A 23,912-nucleotide genomic window follows, 5' to 3' on the forward strand; every position below is an offset into this window, starting at 1 on the left:
TCCGGAACCCCCCGTCCATACTTCCCGGGGCAAACCGGTGATAATTGCAGATTGGGGACCAGACCGATGCTCCCGATGCGCCCACATGTCTCCTCCATTGCCCCCAGCCTCACAGGGCTGCCACCATCACGGGGCTGGTGGAGTACCGTGCCGGCGGGAACGGCAGAGGCGCCGTTATCAACGCCCCCAAGCTGGTGCCCTTACATGAGGCTGCCTCCATACGCTCTCATACCAACCCTCCCCACCACCTGTCATAATATACACCAGTATATCATGGTGCAGACACACACACTGATGGACACATAGCAAGACCAATCAATACACACAACACCGCAGGCAATCACCAGTTAGAACACACTCACTATAAAGTCAGGGGGCATCAGAGTTCCTGCTCATTCGGGATACAGCCTCCTACAAGGACAGAGCTTACAGCACAGATCCTCACCATGTGCTGAGTGCATAGACTGGTTCGGACACGCATAGGTCTTTAGTTTAATCTAACATCTTGTTAACCCACAGTGAAAGTATGTTCAACAGTTTCTAACTTAGTAAAATAGTGTTGCACTATTTTAAGTGTTGGTGGCCTGTATGTGTTCCACGGATCCACAGCACCCAACACATCATCACCCACTTCCTGATCATGGCTATATTCACCGCCCAGTAATAGTTACTAAAATTTTGCAGCGCCAGCCTGCCCTCTCCCCGACTCCGCTCAAGCATTACCTTCCTTACCCATCGGGTCTTGCCCGCCCAAACAAAGCCAGAGATTACTTTGTTGACCCGTTTTAAAAAAGGACCGTGGAATAAAGATGGGGAGGCATTGAAACACGAACAGGAATCTCGGGAGGACCGTCATCTTCACCGTCTGCACCCTCCCAGCTAATGACAACTGGAGCGCATCCCACCTCCGAAAATCGTCCTTCATTTGGTCTACTAGCCGGGCCAGATTTAATTTATGCAACCGGTCCCATTCCCGCGCCACTTGAATGCCGAGGTACCTAAAGCTTCCCCCTACTAATCTAAACGGCAGCTCCCCCAATCGCCTCTCCTGTCCCCTCGCCTGGACCGCAAACATCTCACTTTTCCCCATATTTAGCTTATACCCCGAAAACCGGCCAAATTCTCCTAGAATCCTCATGATTTCTTCCATCCCCTCTAATGGGTCCAATACTTACAGAAGCAGGTCGTCTGCATAGAGCGACACTCTGTGCTCCAAACTCTCTCCTCCCCCCCCCCCCCCCCCCAAGACCAGCCCCTTCTGGTTCTCAGAGCCATTGCCAACGGCTCTATAGCTAGCGCACACAGCGGTGGGGCAAGGGGGCATCCCTGTCTCGTCCCCCGGTGCAGTCTAAAATAGTCCGATGTTGTCCTATTCGTCCGTACACTTGCCACAGGAGCCTGATACAGCAACCTGACACAGTCAATAAAGCCCCTCCCAGCAACCTGACACAGTCAATAAAGCCCCTCCCAATTCCGAACTGTCCCAGTACTTCCCACAGATAATCCCATTCTACCCGATCACAAGCCTTTTCTGCATCCATTGCGATCACTACCTCCACCTCCCTACCTTCCGGGGGCATCATGATCACATTTAACACCCTTCTTACATTGGCCACCAACTGCCTACCCTTAACAAACCCCATCTGGTCCTCCCCAATAACGTCCGGAACACAATCCTCAGTCCTGGAGGACACAGTTTTGGCCAGCAGTTTGGCATCCACATTCAACAGGGATATCGGCCTGTAGGACCCACACAGTTCCTGGTTCTTGTCCCGCTTCAGAATCAGCGAAATCGTGGCCTGTGACATCATCAGGGGAAGCACCCCTCTCTCCCTTGCCTCATTGAACATCCTCATCAACACCGGCCCCAATATCCCAGAGAACTTTTTATAAAACTCCACTGGTTACCTGTCCGGCCCCGGGGCTTTACCCGCCTGCATGGCCTTCAGACCATCCACTATCTCTTCTAACCCGATCGGGGCCCCCAGCCCTTCTACCAGCTCCCCGTCCACCTTTGGGAAATTCAGCCCCCCCAAGAAGTGCCTCATCCCCTCCGGCCCCGTAGGGGGTTCCAACCTATACAGCCGACTGTAGAAATCCCTAAATGCCTTATTCACCCCTGCTGAGTCTCCAACCAGGTTCCCATCTCCGTCATTTATTTTCCCTTTCTCCCTGGCTGCCTCCCTCTTTCTAAGCTGCTGTGCAAGCATTCTGCTGGCCTTCTCTCCATACTCCTAGATTGCCCCCCTCGCCTTTCTCAGCTGCTCCATCGCCCTCCCTGTGGCTAACAAGCTGAACTCCGCCTGTAGCCTCCGCCGTTCCCTTGTCCTGCCTCTGGGGTCTCCGCATACCTCCTATCGATCTGTAGTATCTCCTTAACCATTACCAGGTCCGCCTTCAATCCCCTAAGATGCGCGAACATACGTGCCCTCTTGACCGGCCCATTTAACCCTCGAACATTCCAGGTGACCAGCCTAGTTGGGGGGCTCATTGCCACCCCCTTCGCCGATCAGCCATCCCCTTTTTTGAGCCTGCCTCCAGCCCATGCTCCGCGCCTCCACCGGCCCGTCCCCAGGCAGCCTCAGCCTCCTTCTGGCTTTACGAGCACTTCTAGTCCTTCTCTCCATGCACCGATGTGGGAATTCAGTACACAATTGCCTCTGTCTTCAGTTTTACAGTTTAAGTCCGGTAGAAAATCGGGGGAAAAGGTCCAAAAGTCCGACCCGAGCGGGAGCCACCAAATGTGCGACTTACTCCTTCATATCCGCCACCAGAAGTCTACCAGGTTACCTTTTGATATATCTTCTGCTTGTGCAATGTTTCAGTATACAATGAAAAATCTCTGCTCCAAGCCATCCCAAAGGTTGTGGTTTACCTTGATGATGTTTTAGTGACAGCTTCGAAGAAGTCCGATGCTGGCATCCGATTGAAACAAGAGAAGTATTCGTTCCAAGCCAGCAAGGTCACATACTAGGATTAAAGGTGGACTTAAAAGGCCTGCACGCACTTTAAAAAAAAAAAAAAAAAAAAAAAAATTTTATTGAACGTTTTCATAAAATATCAATAACAAAGTGAGAAAGAAAAAAGAACCCAACAGGGTTAAGTACAAAACACAATCTAAACAAGCAAACCCCCCCCCCCCACCCCCCTGTACATCAATAATAAATTAACATTAACACCCCGACTTAACACAACAGGTGTATACACCCCCTCAGACCCTTCCAGTGTAAATAACATAAACAAAAATAAAGTAACCCCCCCCCCCCCCCCGAGCTGCTGCTGCCATTGACCAATGTCTATCGTTCTGCCAGAAAGTCTAAGAACGGTTGCCACCGCCTAAAGAACCCTTGTACCGACCCTCTCAAGGCGAATTTCACCCTCTCCAATTTAATGAACTCTGCTATATCGCTGATCCAGGATTCCACGCTCGGGAGCCTTACATCCTTCCACTGAAGGAGAATCCTTCGCCGGGCTACCAGGGACGCAAAGGCCAGAATTCCGGCCTCTTTCGCCTCCTGCACTCCCGGCTCCTCTGCCACCCCAAATATTGCGAGCCCCCAGCCCGGTCTGACCCTGGATCCTACCACCCTCGACACCGTCCTCGCTACGCCCTTCCAAAATTCCTCCAGTGCTGGGCATGCCCAGAACATATGGGTGTGATTTGCTGGGCTCCCTGAGCACCTAACACACCTGTCCTCACCCCCAAAGAACTGGCTCATCCTTGTCCCGGTCATGTGAGCCCTGTGCAGCACCTTAAACTGTATGAGGCTGAGCCTCGCGCACGAAGAGGAAGTGTTCACCCTCCCTAGGGCATCTGCCCACGTCCCCTCTCCGATCTCCTCTCCCAACTCCTCCTCCCACTTACCTTTCAACTCCACCACCGAGGCCTCCTCCTCCTCCTGCATCACCTGGTAAGTTTACGAGATCTTCCCCACTCCCACCCACCCCCCCGAGAGCACCCTGTCCTGTACCGTGTGTGGCAGTAGCCACGGGAATTTCACCACCGGCCGTCTGGCAAACGCCCTTACCTGTAAGTACCTGAAGGTGTTCCCGGGGGGGAGCCCGTACTCCTCCTCCAGGTCACCCAAGCTCGTGAACTTCCCGTCCACAAACAGGTCCCCCAACCTTCTTATCCCTGCCCTGTGCCACCCCGACAACCCTCCACCTGTTCTTCCTGGGGCGAACCGGTGGTTCCCCGTAATGGGGTCCACGCTGAGGCCCCAACTTCCCCCCTATGCCGCCTCCACTGCCCCCAAATTTTGAGGGCTGCCACCAGCACCGGGCTCGTGGTTTACCTCCTTGGAGAGAGCGGCAGCGGCGCCGTTGCCAGCGCCCCCAGACTCGTACCCACACAGGACGCCGTCTCCAGCCTCTTCCATGCAGCCCCCTCCCCCTCCATCACCCACTTGCGCACCATCGTCAAATTGGCGGCCCAGTAGTACCCACAGAGGTTGGGCAGCGCCAGCCGCCCCCTATCTCTACTCCGCTCCAGGAACACCCTTCTCACCCTCGGAGTCCCTCGCGCCCACACAAACCCCATTATACTCCTGTTAACCCGCCTGAAAAAAGCCTTCGGGATAAACACGGGGAGGCACTGGAACAGGAACAAAAACCTTGGGAGCACCGTCATTTTGATTGACTGCACCCTACCCGCCAAGGACAGCGGCAACGCGTCCCACCACTTGAACTCCTCCTCCATTTACTCCACCAGCCTTGTAAAGTTAAGCCTATGCAGGGCCCCCCCAGCTCCTGGCCACCTGGACCCCCAAATATCTGAAGCTCCTCTCCGCCCTTTTTAGTGGGAGCTCACCAATCCCCCTCTCATGGTCCCCTAGCTGAACTACGAACAGCTCGCTCTTCCCCATATTGAGCTTGTACCCCGAAAAGTCCCCGAATTCCCTAAGGATCCTCATTACCTCTGGCATTCCTCCCACTGGGTCCGCCACATACAGCAGCAGGTCGTCCGCATAAAGCGACACCCTGTGCTCCTTCCCACCCCGCACCAACCCCCTCCAGTTCCTCGACTCTCTCAGTGCCATAGCCAGGGGTTCAATCGCCAGTGCGAAGAGCACGGGGGACAGGGGACACCCCTGTCTCGTCCCTCGGTGCAACCGAAAGTACTCGGACCTCCTCCTATTTGTGGCCACACTCGCCATCGGGACCTCCTACAACAGCCTAACCCACCTGACGAACCCCTCCCCAAACCCAAACCTCTTCAGCACCTCCCACAGGTACCCCCACTCTACCCTATCGAAGGCTTTCTCAGCGTCCATCGCCACCACTATCTCCGCCTCCCCCTCCCTCACTGGCATCATGATAACGTTCAAAAGCCTCCGCACATTCGCGTTCAACTGTCTCCCCTTCACAAACCCAGTCTGGTCTTCATGGATGATCTGCGGCACACAATCCTCAATCCTCGTAGCTAAGACCTTCGCCAGCACCTTGGCATCTACATTTAGCAAGGAAATCGGTCTATAAGACCCACATTACAGGGGATCCTTGTCCCGCTTCAGGATCAAGGAGATCAGTGCCCGGGACATCGTCGGGGGTAAAGCCCCCCCCCTCCCTTGCCTCATTAAAGGTCCTAACTAACAGCGGGCCCAACAGGTCCATATATTTTTTATAGAACTCGACTGGGAAACCGTCCGGCCCCGGTGCCTTCCCCGCCTGCATGCTTCCTATCCCTTTGATCAGCTCCTCCAACCCAATCGGGGCCCCCAGTCACGCCACCAGTCCCTCTTCCACCTTTGGAAACCTCAATTGGTCCAGGAAACGGCCCATCCCTCCCTCCTCCCGTGGGGGCTCGGATCGGTACAATTCCTCGTAGAAGTCCCTGAAAACCCCATTGATGCCAACCCCACTCCGCACCACGCTCCCTCCCCTGTCCTTAACTACCCCGATCTCCCTAGCTGCGTCCCGCTTCCGAAGCTGATGCGCCAGCATCCATCTTGCCTTTTCCCCATACTCGTAGACCGCCCCCTGGGCCTTCCTCCACTGCATCTCCGCCTTCCTGGTGGTCACCAGGTCGAATTCGGGCTGGAGGCTGCGCCTCTTCCTCAACAATCCTTCCTCAGGCTCTTCCGCATACCTCCTGTCTACCCTCACCATCTCCCCCACCAGCCTCTCCCTCTCCCCCCGCTCCCTCCGCTCCTTGTGGGCCCTAATGGAGATCAGCTCTTCCCTCACCACCGCCTTCAGTGCCTCCCATACCATCCCCACTCGGACCTCCCCATTGTCGTTGGTCTCCAAGTACCTCTCTATACTTCCTCGGACCCGCTCGCTCACCTCCTCATCCGCCAACAGCCCCACCTCCAAGCGCCACAGCGGGCGCTGGCCCCTCTCCTCCCCATCTCCAAGTCCACCCAATGTGGGGCGTGGTCCGAATGGCTATTGCCGAATACTCGGTATCCTCTACTCTCGCTATCAGCGCCCTACTCAAAATGAAAAAGTCGATTCGAGAATAAGCCTTATGGACATGTGAGAAGAATGAAAATTCCCTAGCCCCCAGCCTTGCAAATCACCAAGGGTCCACCCCTCCCATTTGGTCCATAAATCCTCTCAACACTCTAGCCGCCGCTGGCAAACTACCCATCCTAGACCTGGAGCGATCCACTGCCGGATCCAACACCGTGTTAAAGTCTCCCCCCATTGTCAAACCCCCCACTTCCAAGTCTGGGATCCGACCCAACATCCGCCGCAGAAAACCCGCATCGTCCCAGTTCGGAGCATACACATTGACCAGTACCACCCTCTCTCCCTGCAACTTACCACTTACCATTACGTACCTACCGCCATTATCTGCCACAATGCTCGACGCCTCGAATGACACCTTCTTTCCCACCAAGATCGCCACCGCTCGATTTTTGGCATCTAGCCCCGAGTGAAACACCTGACCTACCCACCCTTTCCTCAGTCTTACCTGGTCTGCCACCTTCAAGTGTGTCTCCTGGAGCATAACCACATCCTCCTTGAGCCCCTTCAGGTACGCGAACACGCGGGCCCGCTTAACCGGCCCATTCAGTCCCCTTACATTCCAGGTGATCAGCCGGATGAGGGGGCTACCCGCCCCCCTCCCCTGCCGACTAGCCATGACCCCTCCTCGGCCAGCCACGCGCCTGCACCCCACACCCGGCACGTTCCCCACAGCGGCATACCCCCGTCTCGACACCCCCCCCCCCCCCCCCCCCCCAACCACTCGCTCCAGCTCCTCCTTGATTTTAGCAGCAGCAACTCGATTCCCCCACCTCCTAGCCGGTTTACTCCCCCCATTGCACTTCCGCAAGTCAGCTGACTCCTGCTGACCCCGGCCACACCCGCCTCCCCTTCGACTCCTCCCATTGTGTGGCACACCCTCCTCTCCCACTCCCCATCCACAGGCTCTCCCCTTCCCCTCTCCGTTTTAAGCGCGGGAAAGAACCTGCACGCTCTTGAAGACAAGGTGAGGCCCATCAGAGGTCCCTGCGCCATAAAATGCTGCAGAGCTAAATTGTTCTCCGGAATGGTAAACTACTATGGTTGGTTCATCCCCAATTTGGCAACTACGGTGGTGCCACTCCACCTCCTTTGTAAAGAAGCACCAGTGCTGACATTGGAAAGAATCACAAGAATAGGCTTTCCACACGTTAAACAGGCCCTGCAGTCGTCAAGCTGCTTGGCCCATTTCGATCCAAGCAAATTAATCATGGCCTGCGACGCTCGGCTTTATGGGATAGGTTTGGTCCTGTCCCATAGAATGGAGGATGGGTCAGATAGACCCCTCGCCGTCACCTCCCGAACTCTCACCGCCGCAGAATGGAAGGAAACACAAATTGAAAAGGAAGGACTTGCTGTAATCTACCAGTGTCAACAAATTCTATTAGTACGTGCACGGCCATTGTTTCACCATTAAAACCGACCACAAGCCGCTACTGCGGCGTCACCGTGAGGACAGACCAGTTCCTCCTCTCACTTTGGCCAGGACACTGCGGTGGGCTTTGTCATTGGCCGGCTATAACAACGTTTTCCAGCGTCGGCTGGGGACGCAGACCTTCAACGCTGAAGCTCTGAGCTGGTTGCCACTTCCCTAAGTCTGATACCGTCACCTGTAGATTGCCCTGGCGTTAAATTTTTTTGACATCGACCTACATCGAAAAATGGACTTGAAGCTATACGGTCCTCTCGAAAGTTAAACAAATGGTACTAACTGAATGGCTGTGCAACAAGTCAGATCAGCTCAGGCCTTACCTCATCAGAAAAGGTGAACTCAATTGTGTAGACGGGAGTTTTACTCTGGGGTTCCCGGGTAGTGGTACCACCCCCAGCAAGAGAGTCACTGCTGCAGGAGTTGCGCAGTGCTCATCCTGGCCAAACTGAGATGAAAATGTTGGCCAGGAGCTACTTGTGGCAGCCCGGCATTGACAAGGATATTGAAAACCTATTTCATCAATGTGACTCTTGTCAGACACAGCAAACCTTACTGCTCGCAGCCCACCTGGACCCATGGGAGTGGCCTGCTTGTCCATGGATTAGTTTACATGTTGATTTCACCGGGCCCTTCACAGGAAAAATGTTCCTGCTACTAGTTGATGCCCACTCTCAAGTGGCTGGATGTCCAGGAAAGGGGACGAAAACCTCCGGTGGCCACCATTGAAATTCTGCGGGGCATCTTGGCCGTCCATGGCCTTCCCAAGGTATTGGCATCCAATAATGGCTCAGCTTTTACGGGGGAGCAATTTCAGCATTTTGTCAAAACTAATGGCACATCCACCACATTCGAACAGTCCCTTACCACTCAGCTTTGGACGGGTTAGCAGCAAGAGGAGTCCAAACATTTAAATCTGCAATGAGGAAGCTACCTGCTAGACCATTACGCCTCAAGTTGGCGAACTTCCATCTCTCGTACAAGACAATTGCCCGCAACACCACTGGAGTCACATCAGCAGAGCCACTAAGGGGTTGTCATTTCCCCAAATTTGGCGGGGAAGGTGCAAGCACGACAAGCCTCCCAAAAGAAGCAGCATGATTCAATTTTGTCGCCTGATTTACGGTTAATTTGTAGTCCTCGTATATCCTAATGGTTCAGTCTGAATTAACCACTGGCATGCTGGGAGCCACCCACTCTGAAAACGTTACAGGTTTGATGGTGCCTAATTCTTCTGGCTCCTTGAGTTCTGACTCAACCTTCTCATTAAGGCATAGGGGAGAGGTCAGATTCTGTAAAACTTGGGCATGGCCTCAGGATCCATGTAAATCTTTGCTTTCAAGCAATGTATCTTGCCTAACTCGTCTTGGAAAACCTCCTGGTAAGACGTCCTAAAAGTCTTCTTTTGTCTCCTACTATTCGAGGCAGTTGAGTTGACTGGTAGCTTACGGGCATTATGGTTGTTCCCAGGATCCATCAAGCTTCCCCATTATACATGGCTAGCCTGTCCATTGTGCTTAACTTGAGGGGTTAGACCCCACCTTGTCAATAACTGGAGCGGAGGCCCACATGCCCACCTCCATGCTAAGTGGTTGACCATTTATTATTAACACAATTAGAATTGGAGCACCTTGCCCACCTTGATGCTGTTTAAGCTGTATACTTCAGATTCGTTTTCAGGGTTATTCACAACACTCTGTATTAGAGTTGGGATTATTTTTTTTGTTGGCCCCCTGTAGTTTCTGTCTAGCCTTGCACTTTCTTCTAATGTGCTCTGTCCTATTGCAGGCATAACATTAGCTACCCTGAATTTAGATCTCTCCTGGGAGTAATCTACCCCACACTGGTAGCAATCTTCATAGCTTCTGATCTGTTGTCTAAATTCCCTGTATCTCTGCACTCTCATTTTTCTGAGCCTTTTTGCTCATTACCTTCTGCACTTTTCTTGGCGCCATGACAGCCTGCAGCTTTCCGCCAAACTTGGTGGACCTTGCCTGCATGCATGCTCTGCAGCTCCAGCACCCCTCTTTTGGCACTTTCCATAGTCCTGAGTGACCTCTAATGCCTTCTTTAGGGTCATCTCTGCCACTGCTAACAATTTCTGTTGGAAAGCCATGTCATTAACACCACAGACTAGCCTGTCTCTCAACAGGTCATTGAGTGCAGTTCTGAACTCGCGATGCTCAGCTGTTTATTTTAGGTGCATCACAAATCCCGCTATCATCTCCCCTCGGCTCCTGTCATCTTTATAACACCTTAATGTTCATACTCTTAACCCTCTGTAAAGGGATTTATCAGCACAACATTGACAGACTTCCAATTATGTTAATTTTTGCTTTCATTCATAGAATGGTCATCATAGATTATCATAGAATTTACAGTGCAGAAGGAGGCCATTCGGCCCATCGAGTCTGCACCGGCTCTTGGAAAGAGCACCCTACCCAAGGTCAACACCTCCACCCTATCCCCCTAATCCAGTAACCCCACCCAACACTAAGGGCAATTTTTGGACACTAAGGGCAATTTATCATGGCCAATCCACCTAACCACATCTTTGGACCTGTGGGAGGAAACCGGAGCACCCGGAGGAAACCCACGCACACACGGGGAGGATGTGCAGACTCCGCACAGACAGTGACCCAAGCCGGAATCGAACCTGGTACCCTGGAGCTGTGAAGCAATTGTGCTATCCACAATGCTACTGTGCTGCATACAGCATAGAAGGAAGTCATCTGACACTTTGTGCCTGTGTCAGCTGTTTGACAGAGCTGCCAAAATGGCCCCATTCCTGCTGCTCATTCCTCTTAGCCCTATCGCTTTTCCGCCTTCAAAAATCCATCCAATTCTCTTTTGAAAGTTACGATTGAATCTGCTTCCATTATCCTACCTGGCAGTGCATTCTTAGATCATAATAACTCCCTGTAAAAAGAAAACTCTTCATGTAGCCTGTGGCAAATCAGATTTGAAAATACAAAAATTCAAAGTCATAGAATTGTTACGGTGCAGAAGGAGGCCATTCGGCCCATCGTGTCTGCACCGGCTCTCCAAACGAGCATCATAGTTTAGTGCCATCCCTCTGTCTTTTCCCCTTACCTGCACGTTGTTTCCATTCAAGTAATCATCTAATGTCCTCCTTGAATTCCTCAATTGAACCTGCTCCCACTACACTTCCAGGCAGTGCTTTCCAGACCCCAATCACGTATTGTGTGAAAAAGTTTTTTCTCACATCACGTTTGCTTATTGCAAATCACTTTGAATATGTGCCCTCTCACTCTTGATCTTTTTCCGAGTGGGAACAGGAGAACAATCCCAATCTCTCCAATCTATTCTGTTGACTGAGGTTTCTTGTTGTAAATTTCTTCTGCACTCTCTCCAATGTGTTCACATCCTTTCTGTAGTGTGGCGTCCAGAACTGTGTACATGATTCCAGCCGAGGTCTAACTAGTGTCTTGTATAAATTCAACATAACCTCCTTGCTCTTGTGCTCTATGCCGCTATTAATAACCAGAATACAATTCGCTTTCTCCACATGTCCTTCAATACACTATAATAATAATCTTTATTAGTGTCACAACTCGGCTCACATTAACACTGCATTGAAGTTACTGTGAAAATCCCCTAATCGCCACATTCCGGCGCCTGTTTGGGTACACGGAGGGAGAGGGGTTCACACAGCACGTCTTTCGGGACTTGTGGGAGGAAACCGGAGCACCCGGAGGAAACCCACGCAGCAATGGGGAGAACTTGCAGACTCCGCACAGATAGTTACCCAAGCCGGGAATCGAACCCGGGACCCTGGCGCTGTGAGGCAACAGTGCTGAACACTGTGCTACTGTACATATTCACCCAGGCCCATCTGTTCCTTCACCCCTTTTTAACATATTCCAGAGTTGATGGGCCATTAAAACAATGTCCCTCTCTGAATATTTGACCCTCCATTGTTGAATCACATTGTGAGATTTTGACAGTCACATTTGATGTCATGGGTCAGAGGTCAAATCTCGGTATGTTTTTTTTTAAAATAATTTGACTGGGGACTTTTACAAAAGTTTAAGGTCTTTAATATATTTGCTTGGGCTTTCGAATTGTTGTTTTGTTCTCATTCACTTTGAATGCCGTGCAGCAAATATTTATATGTGCAATGGACTGTAAAAGAATAATCGACAGTCTCCATGGAAACCACCATCCATTTTGAACGAGTCTTTTGTTTGTTGCCTGGCACATTTCTCCTCAGGAGCTGGGCAGTGTACCTGGAACTGCGACTCACGTGCACCTGGAGCTGGTGAGGGGTAGCTACTGGGTCTCATTTCCTTGTTACAATTTTGGACAGTCTTGTCTCCCTGTTCTGAAAGTTAGGAAAAGTATTTTACTTTAGGACTTACCAGTCTACCCATCCTATTAGATGAGGCCTTGAGTCAAGGCCACAGGCCTGCCTGTCAGGTGGACCTAAAGGTTTTCACGGCTATGAACAGGGGAGATTTCCCCCCCCCACCCCTGTGTTCCCCCTCCCCTGTAACCCGCCCCCCCCCCCCCCCCCGCAAATCCCCACCCCTCCCCTGCATGTCGTCGATGAATATTTTACCCCTCAGCCAGCTTCACATTTTAAAAAGGATCAGGTTAGGGCAGCATGGGGGCACAGTGGTTAGCACTGCTGTCTCGCGGCGCCGAGGTCCCAGGTTCGATCCCGGCTCTGGGTCACTGTCTGTGTGGAGTTTGTACGTTCTCCCAGTGTTTGCGCGGGTTTCGCCCCCACAACCCAAAGATGTGCAGTGTAGGTGGATTGGCCACGCTAAATTGGCCCTAATTGAAAAAAATGAATCGGGTTGTCTAAACTGGGCAGCACGGTAGCCTTGTGGATAGCACAATTGCTTCACAGCTCCAGGTTCGATTCCGGCTTGGGTCACTGTCTGTGCGGAGTCTGCACTTTCCGCTCGTGTGTGCGTGGGTTTCCTCCGGGTGCTTCGGTTTCCTCCCACAGTCCAAAGATGTGCAGGTTAGGTGGATTGGCCATGATAAATTGTCCTTAGTGTCCAAAATTGCCCTTAGTGTTGGGTGGGGTTACTGGGTATGGGGATAGGGTGGCGGTGTTGACCTTGGGTAGGGTGCTCTTTCCAAGAGCCGGTGCAGACTCGATGAGCCAAATGGCCTCCTTCTGCACTGTAAATTCTATGTAAATTTGTAAAAGGAATAGGTTATCTAGTTATTATCCCATTTCTATTTATGGGACCTGCTGTGCACAAGCTGGCTCCCAGATCGCCCACATTACGAAAGTGATTTCACTTCCAAAAACTACTGCATCGGCTGCAAAGCACCCTGGGTCCCAAAGGTTTGATATAAATTCAAAGCTTTATTCCCCCCCTTTTTTAAAAAAATCTGGAATTGCTACATCGCTGTTTAAATATTGCCACACACAGCCATGTGATTGGCGAGAGGTGTGCAGCCTCTTGTCAGAGATTTATTGTCTGGTACCTTATTTTAAATATTTGAGCAATTCTCTGCAGGTCAGTTTGCGTTACTGCCTTTGGGCAGCAGGGAACCCCGTTGTGTCTCGTTTCATCAATGAAAAAAGCGAGCGAGGTAAGGCGTAATCCAAATTTTTCAAATGGTCGGATGGTGTTCCATGGATGCAAACAAGAAGACTAGAATTCTGTTGGGGATCGGAGGACAGGAGAGATTCCCTCAATCTCCCACAGATTATGCCTGGAAGAAGCCACTTGTGCTGTTTCCCACTGGGAACACCAGCAGACCCTTGCAGAATTTCAGGGCCAGGATACCAAACAGAACCATGGGACATGGGTTCATAGGGGCAAACTGCTTCCACGGACAGGAAGGTCACTAACCAGAGAACAAAGATTCAAGATCATAACTGTAAGAACTGCAAGGGTTAATGAAGTGTCTAGAGTAGCCTCTAGAAGGTGCTACAGTTACAACTATATAAGGCAGTGTTGCTAAGCCTTGTGGGAAGAGTGTGTACAAAAGTTAGCTAGAAAGAGTCAGAAGTACAAATAGTGTAAGTGAGAGCAAATCATAGTTTATATCCGTGTTAAGATTAGCTGTAGATGAGTATTGTTTATATCTTAATAACCAACTGTGTATTCTTTAGGAGTGCGCATCAAATCCAAATTAGTAGTGCTTTATTTAAGTTCAAGCTATTTTGTAGTCTTTGTGAACACTACGCCAACCATGTTGAAATAAGCAACACAAAGACCATCACGATAACCAGATGGAGATTTTGTTTCAATATAATTCTTTCATAGGATGTGGGTGTGGCTGGCAAAGCCAGCATTTATTGCCCATCACTAATTGCTCGTGACAAGGTGGTGATAAGCTGCCTTGAACCAGTTCATGCAGTGTAGGTACATCCACCGTGCTGTTGGGGAGGGGGTTACAGAATTTTAACTGGACGATAGTGAAGGAATGGCGCCAAGTCAGGATGGTGTGAGACTTGCAGGTGGTGATTGTTTTACTGGGTTGTCGCTATCCTGTGTGCTGCTTAGATACCATTTAAGCCAATCTTGTAAAAGTTACCAAGTCCTTATTGACATTACTGAACTCGGCATATATTTACAGTAGAGGGTGTGGGTCTGTGGCAGCCTCCATGGCGTGTCCCTACATGTCGTTCCCAAGCTTTACACTGCCAAACTAAGCTCTTGGTCAGATGCATTCGAAGATTATTGGTGGACGGGACTGTACACAATCCCAGATCAACTCTTAATATTCAGGATTCTTCTACGACAATGATTCCCCTTCATCTGTTGCCCTTGTCCTTCTCGGCGCTACTTTCAAAGAAGTCTTGGTGAGTTGCTGTAGTACACCCTGCTGCCTGTCGCTACATGTCAGTTGTGGAGGGAGTGAAATTTTAAGGTGGTGGATGAGGTGCCGAACTGTTTTGTCTTTGATGGTGTCGACCTTCTTGAGTTTTGTTGGAGCTGCTCTCATACAGGCAAGTGGGAGGGTATTTCATCACACTCCTGACTTGCATCCTGTAGGTGGTGGACAGGCTTTGAGGAGCCAGGAGGTGAGTTACTCTCTGCAAGATTCTCAGCCTCTGACCTACTCTTGTAGCCACAGTGTTTATGTGGCTGAGTCAGTTCAGTTTCTAGTCCAGGGTAACACCCAGGATGTTGATGGTGGGGTATCCAGTGATGGCAGTGCCAATTAATGTCAAGGGGAGATGGTTCGTTTCTTGCTAGTTAGTGATGATCATTGCCTGATACTTGTGTGGCTTTAACATGTTACTTGCTACCTATCAGCCCAAACTTTAATGTTGTCATTGTCTTGCTGCTTACGGGTACAGACTGCTTCAGTGTCGTGAGAAATCAGAAATGTTGCTGCACATTGTGCAACTTCAGTGAGCATCCTCACGATGCATAGGTGGAATCTGACCACGTTAGTGGAGGCGGTTAAAGGAGATCGCAAGAGGTGGATACTTTGCACTTGACGTTGGCAGGGAGTGTGCAAGTGGTAAAGATGAATGTACTGCCAAGGTTCCTGTTTGTCTTTCAGACCCTGCCGATCTTTCTCCCTGAACCTTTTTCCGGAGGGTGCCACAAAAGAGCACAAAATAGAGTTTACATGGACGGGGAAAGTATCGAGGGTGAACAGGGCTCTGTTGCAGAGGAAGAGACAGAAAGGGAAAGGGGGGTTGACACTACCAAACCTGATGTATTATAACTGGGCTGCGAACGTGGAGAGGGTGCGGTGTTGGTGGTAGAGGCGGGCGGGGAAGGGGGGGTGGAGGATTAGGTTGGAGGAGATGCCCTGCAGGAGGTCAAGTCTGAGGTGGTAACGGCCCCGTTGCTTTTAGCCCTGGGGAAGTATGCGGGGAACATGGTGGTGCAGTTGACGATCAGGCTCTGGAACCAGTTAAGGAGGGATTTCAAGTTGGATAACATTTTGGTGTTGACGCCCATTTGGAGGAACCACAGCATTAAGCCGGGGGTGAGGGGGTGGGTGGGATGTATGTGAAGTTGAGGAAGGCGGGGCTGGAACGTGTGAGGGAGTGGAGGGAGGCGGGGCTGGAGCGGATTAGGGACTGGACGGAGGTGGGGCTGGAGCGGATTAGGGACTGGACGGAGGTGGGGCTGGAGAGGGTTAGGAGGTGGAGCGAGGCGGGGCTGGAGCGGATTAGGGAGTGGAGGGAGGTGGGGCTGAAGCGGGTTAGGGAGTGGAGGGAGGTGGGGCTGGAGCGGGTTAGGGAGTGGAGGCAGGCGGGGCTGGAGCGGGTTAGGGAGTTATGAGGTAGGTGGGGCTGTAGTGGGTTGTGGAGGGAGTTGGGGCTGGAGCGGGTTAGGGAGTTGTGAGGGAGGCGGGGCTGGAGTGGGTTAGGGAGTGGAGGTAGGCGGGTCTGGAGAAGGTTAGGGAGTGGAGGTAGGCGGGGCTGGAGCGAGTTATGGAGTGGAGGGAGTCGGGGCTGGAGCGACTAATGGAGTGGAGGGAGGCGGGGCTGGAGCGGGTTAGGGAGTTGTGAGGGAGGCGGGGCTGGAGTGGGTTAGGGAGTGGAGGGAGGCGGGGCTGGAGCAGGTTAGGGAGTAGAGTTGGGCGGGGCTGGAGCGGGTTAGGGAGTGGAGGGGGGCATGGCTGGAACGGTTTATGGAAAGGAGGGAGGCGGGACTGGAACGGGTTAGGGAGTTGTGAGGTAGGCGGGGCTGGAGCGTGTTAGGGAGTGGAGGGAGGCACGGCTGGAACGGTTTATGGAGAGGAGGAAGGCGGGGCTGGAGCAGGCGGGCAGGGCTGAAGCGGGTTAGGGAGTGGAGCGAGGCGGGGCTAGAGAGGGTTAGGGAAGGGAGGCGGGGCTGGAGCGGATTAGGGACTGGAGGGAGGTGGGGCTGAAGCGGTTTAGGGAGTGGAGGCAGGCGGGGCTGGAGCGGGTTAGGGAGTTGTGAGGGAGGCGGGGCTGGAGTGGGTTGTGGAGGGAGGCGGGGCTGGAGAGGGTTAGGGAGTGGAGGGAGTTGGGGCTGGAGCGGGTTAGGGAGTGGAGGGAGTCGGGGCTGGAGCGAGTTATGGAGTGGAGGGAGTCGGGGCTGGAGCGAGTAATGGAGTGGAGGTGGGCGGGGCTGGAGCGGGTTAGGGAGTGGAGGGAGGCGGGGCTGGAGTGGGTTAGGGAGTGGAGGGAGTCGGGGCTGGAGCGAGTAATGGAGTGGAGGTGGGCGGGGCTGGAGCGGGTTAGGGAGTGGAGGGAGGCGGGGCTGGAGTGGGTTGTGGAGGGGGGCAGGGCTGGAGCGGGTTAGGGAGTTGTGAGGGAGGCGGGGCTGGAGTGGGTTAGGGAGTGGAGGGAGGCGGGGCTGGAGCAGGTTAGGGAATAGAGGTGGGCGGGGCTGGAGCGGGTTAGGGAGTGGAGGGGGGCATGGCTGGAACGGTTTATGGAGAGGAGGGAGGCGGTGCTGGAACGGGTTATGGAGTGGAGGGGGCAGGGCTGGAGCGGGTTAGGGAGTGGAAGGAGGCGGGGCTGGAGTGGGTTAGAGAGTTGTGAGGGAGGCGGGGCTGGAACGGTTTATGGAGAGGAGGGAGGCGGGGCTGGAGCAGGCGGGCGGGGCTGGAGCGGGTTAGGGAGTGGAGGGGGTGGGGCTGGAGTGAGTTAGGGAGTGGCGGGAGGCAGAGCTGGAGCGGGTTAGGGAGTGGAGGGGGGCAGGGCTGGATCAGGTTAGGGAGTGGAGCGAGGCGGGGCTAGAGAGGGTTAGGGAGGGGAGGCGGGGCTGGAGCAGGTTAGGGAGTGGAGGGGGGCAGGGCTGGAGCAGGTTAGTGAGTTGTGAGGGAGGTGGGGCTGGAGTGGGTTATGGAGTGGAGGGTGGCGTGGCTGGAGCGGGTTAGGGAGTGGAGGGAGGCTGGGCTGGAGCGGGTTGGGGAGTGGAGGGAGGCTGGGCTGGAGCGGGTTTGGAAGTTGAAGGGGCGGGGCTGGTGCGGGTTCGGGAGTGGAGGGAGGCGGTGCTGGTGCGGGTTAGGGAGTGGAGGGAGGCGGGGCTGCTGCGGGTTAGGGAGTGGAGGGAGGCGGGGCTGGAGCAGGTTAGGGAGGTGAGGGAGGCGGGGCTGGAGCGGGTTAGGGAGTGGAGGTAGGCGGGGCTGGAGCGGGTTAGGGAGTGGAGGGAGGCGGGGCTGGAGTAGTTTGGGGAGTGGAGGTAGGCGGGGCCGGAGCGAGTTATGGAGTGGAGGGAGGTGGGGCTGGAGCGAGTTAGGGAGTGGAGGGAGAGAGACGGGGCTGGAGTGGGTTAGGAAGTTGAGGGGGTGGGGCTGGAGCAAGTTAGGGAGTGGAGGCGGGCGGGGCTGGAACGTGTTCGGGAGTGGACGGAGGTGGGGCTGCAGCGCCTTAGGGACTGGAGGGAGGCGGGGCTGGAGCGGGTTAGGGAGTGGAATGGAGGCGGGGCTGGAGCAGGTTAGGGAGTGGAGTGGAGGCGGGGCCGACGCGAGTTATGGAGTGGAGGGTGGTGGAGCTGGAGCGGATTAGATAGTGGAGGGGGGAGGGGCTTGAACGTGTTCGGGAGTGGTGGGAGGTAGGGCTGGAGCGGGCGGGTGGGGCTGGAGTGTGTTAGGGGGTGGAGGGGTGCGGGGCTGCAACGGGAAGTTGTGAGGGGGGCGGGGCTGGAGCGGGTTAGGGTGTGGAGTGAGGTGGAACTGGAGCGGGTTAGGGAGTGGAGGGGGCAGGGCTGGAGCAGGTTAGGGAGTGGAGCGAGGCGGGGCTAGAGAGGGTTAGGGAGGGGAGGCGAGGCTGGAGCAGGTTGGGGAGTGGAGGGGGGCAGGGCTGGAGCGGGTTAGTGAGTTGTGAGGGAGGTGGGGCTGGTGCGGGTTATGGAGTGGAGGGTGGCGTGGCTGGACCGCATTTGGGAGTGGAAGGAGGCGGGTCTGGAGTGGGGTAGAGAGTTGAAGGGGCGTGGCTGGAGCGGGTTAGGGAGTGGAGGGAGACTGGGCTGGAGCGGGTTAGGGAGTGGAGGGAGACGGGGCTGGAGCGGGTTAGGGAGTGGAGGGAGACGGGGCTGGAGCGGGTTAGGGAGTGGAGGGAGACGGGGCTCGAGCGGGTTAGGGAGTGGAGGGAGACGGGGCTGGAGCGGGTTAGGGAGTGGAGGGAGACGGGGCTGGAGCGGGTTAGGGAGTGGAGGGAGACGGGGCTGGAGCGGGTTAGGGAGTGGAGGGAGACGGGGCTGGAGCGGGTTAGGGAGTGGAGGGAGACGGGGCTGGAGCGGGTTAGGGAGTGGAGGGAGACGGGGCTGGTGCGGGTTAGGGAGTGGAGGGAGGCGGGGCTGGTGCGGGTTAGGGAGTGGAGGGAGGCGGGGCTGGAGCAGGTTAGGGAGGTGAGGGAGGCGGGGCTGGAGCGGGTTAGGGAGGCGGGGCTAGAGCAGGATAGGGAGTGGAGGGAGGCGGGGCTGAAGCTTGTTAGGGAGTGGAGGGAGACGGGGCTGGTGCGGGTTAGGGAGTGGTGGGAGGCGGTGCTGAAGCTTGTTAGGGAGTGGAGGGAGGCGGGGCTGGAGTGGGTTAGGGAGTGGAGGGAGGTGGGGATGGTGCGGGTTATGGAGTGGAGGGAGGCGGGGCTGGAGTGGGTTAGGGAGTGGAGGGAGGCGGTGCTGGAGCGGGTTAGGGAGTGGAGGTAGGCGGGGCTGGAGCGGGTTAGGGAGTGGAGGGAGGCGGGGCTGGAGTAGTTTGGGGAGTGGAGGTAGGCGGGGTCGGAGCGAGTTATGGAGTGGAGGGAGGTGGGGCTGGAGCGAGTTAGGGTGTGGAGGGAGAGAGACGGGGCTGGAGTGGGTTAGGGAGTTGAGGGGGTGGGGCTGGAGCAAGTTAGGGAGTGGAGGTGGGCGGGGCTGGAACGTGTTCGGGAGTGGACGGAGGTGGGGCTGCAGCGCCTTAGGGACTGGAGGGAGGCGGGGCTGGAGCGGGTTAGGGAGTGGAATGGAGGCGGGGCTGGAGCAGGTTAGGGAGTGGAGTGGAGGCGGGGCCGACGCGAGTTATGGAGTGGAGGGTGGTGGAGCTGGAGCGGATTAGATAGTGGAGGGGGGAGGGGCTTTAACGTGTTCGGGAGTGGTGGGAGGTAGGGCTGGAGCGGGCGGGTGGGGCTGGAGTGTGTTAGGGGGTGGAGGGGTGCGGGGCTGCAACGGGGAGTTGTGAGGGGGGCGGGGCTGGAGCGGGTTAGGGTGTGGAGTGAGGTGGAACTGGAGCGGGTTAGGGAGTGGAGGGGGCAGGGCTGGAGCAGGTTAGGGAGTGGAGCGAGGCGGGGCTAGAGAGGGTTAGGGAGGGGAGGCGAGGCTGGAGCAGGTTGGGGAGTGGAGGGGGGCAGGGCTGGAGCGGGTTAGTGAGTTGTGAGGGAGGTGGGGCTGGTGCGGGTTATGGAGTGGAGGGTGGCGTGGCTGGACCGCATTTGGGAGTGGAAGGAGGCGGGTCTGGAGTGGGGTAGAGAGTTGAAGGGGCGTGGCTGGAGCGGGTTAGGGAGTGGAGGGAGACGGGGCTCGAGCGGGTTAGGGAGTGGAGGGAGACGGGGCTGGAGCGGGTTAGGGAGTGGAGGGAGACGGGGCTGGAGCGGGTTAGGGAGTGGAGGGAGACGGGGCTCGAGCGGGTTAGGGAGTGGAGGGAGACGGGGCTGGAGCGGGTTAGGGAGTGGAGGGAGACGGGGCTGGAGCGGGTTAGGGAGTGGAGGGAGACGGGGCTGGAGCGGGTTAGGGAGTGGAGGGAGACGGGGCTGGAGCGGGTTAGGGAGTGGAGGGAGACGGGGCTGGTGCGGGTTAGGGAGTGGAGGGAGGCGGGGCTGGTGCGGGTTAGGGAGTGGAGGGAGGTGGAGCTGGAGTGGGTGGGTGGAGTTGGAGCGGGTTAGGGAGTGGAGGGAGGTGGGGCTGGTGCGGGTTCGGGAGTGGGGGGCGGCGCTGGAGCGGGTTAGCGAGTGGAGGGAGGTGGGGCTGGAGCGGGTTAGGGAGTGGAATGGAGGCGGGGCTGGAGCAGGTTAGGGAGTGGAGTGGAGGCGGGGCCGACGCGAGTTATGGAGTGGAGGGTGGTGGAGCTGGAGCGGATTAGATAGTGGAGGGGGGAGGGGCTTGAACGTGTTCGGGAGTGGTGGGAGGTAGGGCTGGAGCGGGTGGGTGGGGCTGGAGTGTGTTAGGGGATGGAGGGGTGCGGGGCTGCAACGGGGAGTTGTGAGGGAGGCGGGGCTGGAGCGGGTTAGGGTGTGGAGGGAGGTGGAACTGGAGCGGGTTATGGAGTGGAGGGGGCAGGGCTGGAGCGGGTTAGGGAGTGGAGGGAGGCGGGGCTGGAGTGGGTTAGAGAGTTGAAGGGGCGGGGCTGGAGCGGGTTAGGGAGTGGAGGGAGATGGGGCTGGTGCGGGTTAGGGAGTGGAGGGAGGCGGGGCTTGTGCGGGTTAGGGAGGTGAGGGAGGCGGGGCTGGAGCGGGTTAGGGAGGTGAGGGAGGCGGGGCTGGAGCGGATTAGGGACTGGAGGGAGGCGGGGCTGGAGCGGATTAGGGAGTGGAGGGAGGTGGGGCTGAAGCGGTTTAGGGAGTGGAGGCAGGCGGGGCTGGAGCGGGTTAGGGAGTTGTGAGGGAGGCCGGGCTGGAGTGGGTTGTGGAGGGAGGCGGGGCTGGAGCGGGTTAGGGAGTGGAGGGAGATGGGGCTGGAGCGGGTTAGGGAGTGGAGGGAGTTGGGGCTGGAGCGAGTTATGGAGTGGAAGGAGTCGGGGCTGGAGCGAGTAATGGAGTGGAGGTGGGCGGGGCTGGAGCGGGTTAGGGAGTGGAGGGAGGCGGGGCTGGAGTGGGTTGTGGAGGGGGGCAGGGCTGGAGCGGGTTAGGGAGTTGTGAGGGAGGCGGGGCTGGAGTGGGTTAGGGAGTGGAGGGAGGCGGGGCTGGAGCAGGTTAGGGAATAGAGGTGGGCGGGGCTGGAGCGTGTTAGGGAGTGGAGGGAGGCGGTGCTGGAACGGGTTAGCGAGTGGAGGGGGCAGGCCTGGAGCGGGTTAGGGAGTGGAGGGAGGAGGGGCTGGACCGCATTAGGGAGTGGAAGGAGGCGGGGCTGGAGTGAGTTAGAGAGTTGTGAGGGAGGTGGGGCTGGAACGGTTTATGGAGAGGAGGGAGGCGGGGCTGGAGCAGGCGGGCGGGGCTGGAGCGTGTTAGGGAGAGGAGGGGGTGGGGCTGGAGTGAGTTAGGGAGTGGCGGGAGGCAGAGCGGGTTAGGGAGTGGAGGGGGGCAGGGCTGGATCAGGTTAGGGAGTGGAGGGAGGCTGGGCTGGAGCAGGTTAGGGAGTGGAGGGAGGCTGGGCTGGAGCGGGTTAGGGAGGTGAGGGAGGCAGGTCTGGAGTGGGTTAGGGAGTGGCGGGAGGCGGAGCTGGAGCAGGTTAGTGATGGATGTAGGTCGTGCTGAAGCTTGTTAGGGAGCGGAGGGAGGCGGGGCTGGTGCGGGTTAGGGAGTGGACTGGAGGCGGGGCTGGAGCGGGTTAGGGAGTGGAGGGAGGCGGGGCTGGAGCGGGTTAGGGAGTGGAGTGGAGGCGGGGCTGGAGCGGGTTAGGGAGTGGAGCGGAGGCGGGGCTGGAGCGGGTTAGGGAGTGGAGGGAGGCGGGGCTGGAGCGGGTTAGGGAGTGGAGGGAGACTGGGCTGGAGCAGGTTAGGGAGGTGAGGGAGGCGGGGCTGGAGCGGGTTAGAGAGTGGAGGGAGGCAGGTCTGGAGCGGGTTAGGGAGTGGCGGGAGGTGGGGCTGGTGCGGGTTAGGGAGTGGAGGGAGATGAGGCTGAAGCTTGTTAGGGAGTGGAGTGGAGGCGGGGCTGGAGCGGGTTAGGGAGTGGCGGGAGGCGGGACTGGTGCGGGTTAGGGAGTGGAGTGGGGGCGGGGCTGGAGCGGGTTAGGGAGTGGAGGGAGATGGGGCTGAAGCTTGTTCGGGAGTGGAGTGGAGGCGGGGCTGGTGCGGGTTAGGGAGTGGAGGGAGGCGGGGCTGGAGCGGCTAAGGGAGTGGAGGGGTGGGGCTAGTGCAGGTTAGGGAGTGGGGGCGGGGCTGGAGCGGGTTAGTGAGTGGAATGGAGGCGGGGCTGGAGCAGGTTAGGGAGTGGAGTGGAGGCGGGGCCGACGCGAGTTATGGAGTGGAGGGAGGCGGGGCTGGAGCGGGTTAGGGAGTGGGGGGCGGGGCGGGAGCGGGTTAGGGAGTGGAATGGAGGCGGGGCTGGAGCGGGTTAGGGAATGAATGGAGGCGGGGCTGGAGCGGGTTAGGGAGTGGAGGGAGGCGGAGCTGGAGCGGGTTAGGGAATGAATGGAGGCGGGGCTGGAGCGGGTTAGAGAGTGGAGGGAGGCGGGGCTGGAGCGGGTTGGAGAGGGGCGGGAGGCGGAGCTGGAGCGGGTTAGGGAGTGGCGGGAGGCGGAGCTGGAGCGGGATCGGGAATGAAGGGAGGCGGGGCTGGAGCGAGTTATGGAGTGGAGGTAGGCGGGGCTGGAGCGAGTTAGGGAGTGTAAGGAGGCGGGGCTGGAGCGGGTTAGGGAGTGGAGGTGGGCGTGGCTGGAGTGGGTTAGGGAGTGGAGGGGGGCGGGGCTGGAGCGGGTTCGGGTGTGGAGGGGGGCGGGGCTGGAGCGGGTTAGGGAGTGGAGGTGGGCGTGGTTGGAGCGGGTTAGGGAGTGGACGGAGACGGGGCTGGAGTGAGTTAGGGAGTGGAGGGGGGCAGGGCTGGAGTGAGTTAGGGAGTGGAGGGAGGCGGGGTTAGGGAGGGAGGCAGGGCTGGATCGGGTTAGGGAGTTGTGAGCGAGGCGGGGCTGGAGTGGGTTAGGGAGTGGAGGGAGGCGGGGCTGGAGCGTGTTAGGGAGGGAGGCAGGGCTGGATCGGGTTCGGGAGTTGTGAGCGAGGCGGGGCTGGAGTGGGTTAGGGAGTGGAGGGAGGCGGGGCTGGAGTGGGTTAGGGAGTTGTGAGCGAGGCGGGGCTGGAGTGGGTTAGGGAGTGGAGGGAGGCGGGGCTGGAGCGGGTTAGGGAGTTGTGAGCGAGGCGGGGCTGGAGTGGGTTAGGGAGTGGAGGGAGGCGGGGCTGGAGCGGGTTACGGAGTGGAGGGAGGCAGGGCTGCAGCAGGTTAGGGAGTGGAGCGAGG

The 23,912-nt window shown here is 56.8% G+C and overlaps 1 protein-coding gene across 7 annotated transcripts in view; it reads left to right on the forward strand.

The window, feature by feature from the left end:
• gpr160 (G protein-coupled receptor 160) overlaps positions 1-23,912 on the forward strand; it is a 76,557-nt gene that overhangs the window by 24,262 nt on the left and 28,383 nt on the right. Inside the window, exons 1-2 of one of the 7 annotated variants that reach the window (XM_072473766.1) lie at positions 12,122-12,182; positions 13,402-13,477. The exons of 2 other annotated variants lie outside the window; for them this stretch is intronic. The gene's annotated coding sequence lies outside the window, so the exon portion shown is untranslated. Of the gene's footprint in view, positions 1-12,055; positions 12,183-13,401; positions 13,478-14,499; positions 14,697-14,765; positions 14,919-23,912 lie in introns of those variants that run through there. 4 more of the 7 variants (XM_072473767.1, XM_072473768.1, XM_072473765.1 and 1 more) reach the window with 4 other exon arrangements.

This window comes from Scyliorhinus torazame, chromosome 14 (assembly GCF_047496885.1).
Source record: "Scyliorhinus torazame isolate Kashiwa2021f chromosome 14, sScyTor2.1, whole genome shotgun sequence".
Lineage (NCBI taxonomy): Eukaryota > Metazoa > Chordata > Chondrichthyes > Carcharhiniformes > Scyliorhinidae > Scyliorhinus > Scyliorhinus torazame.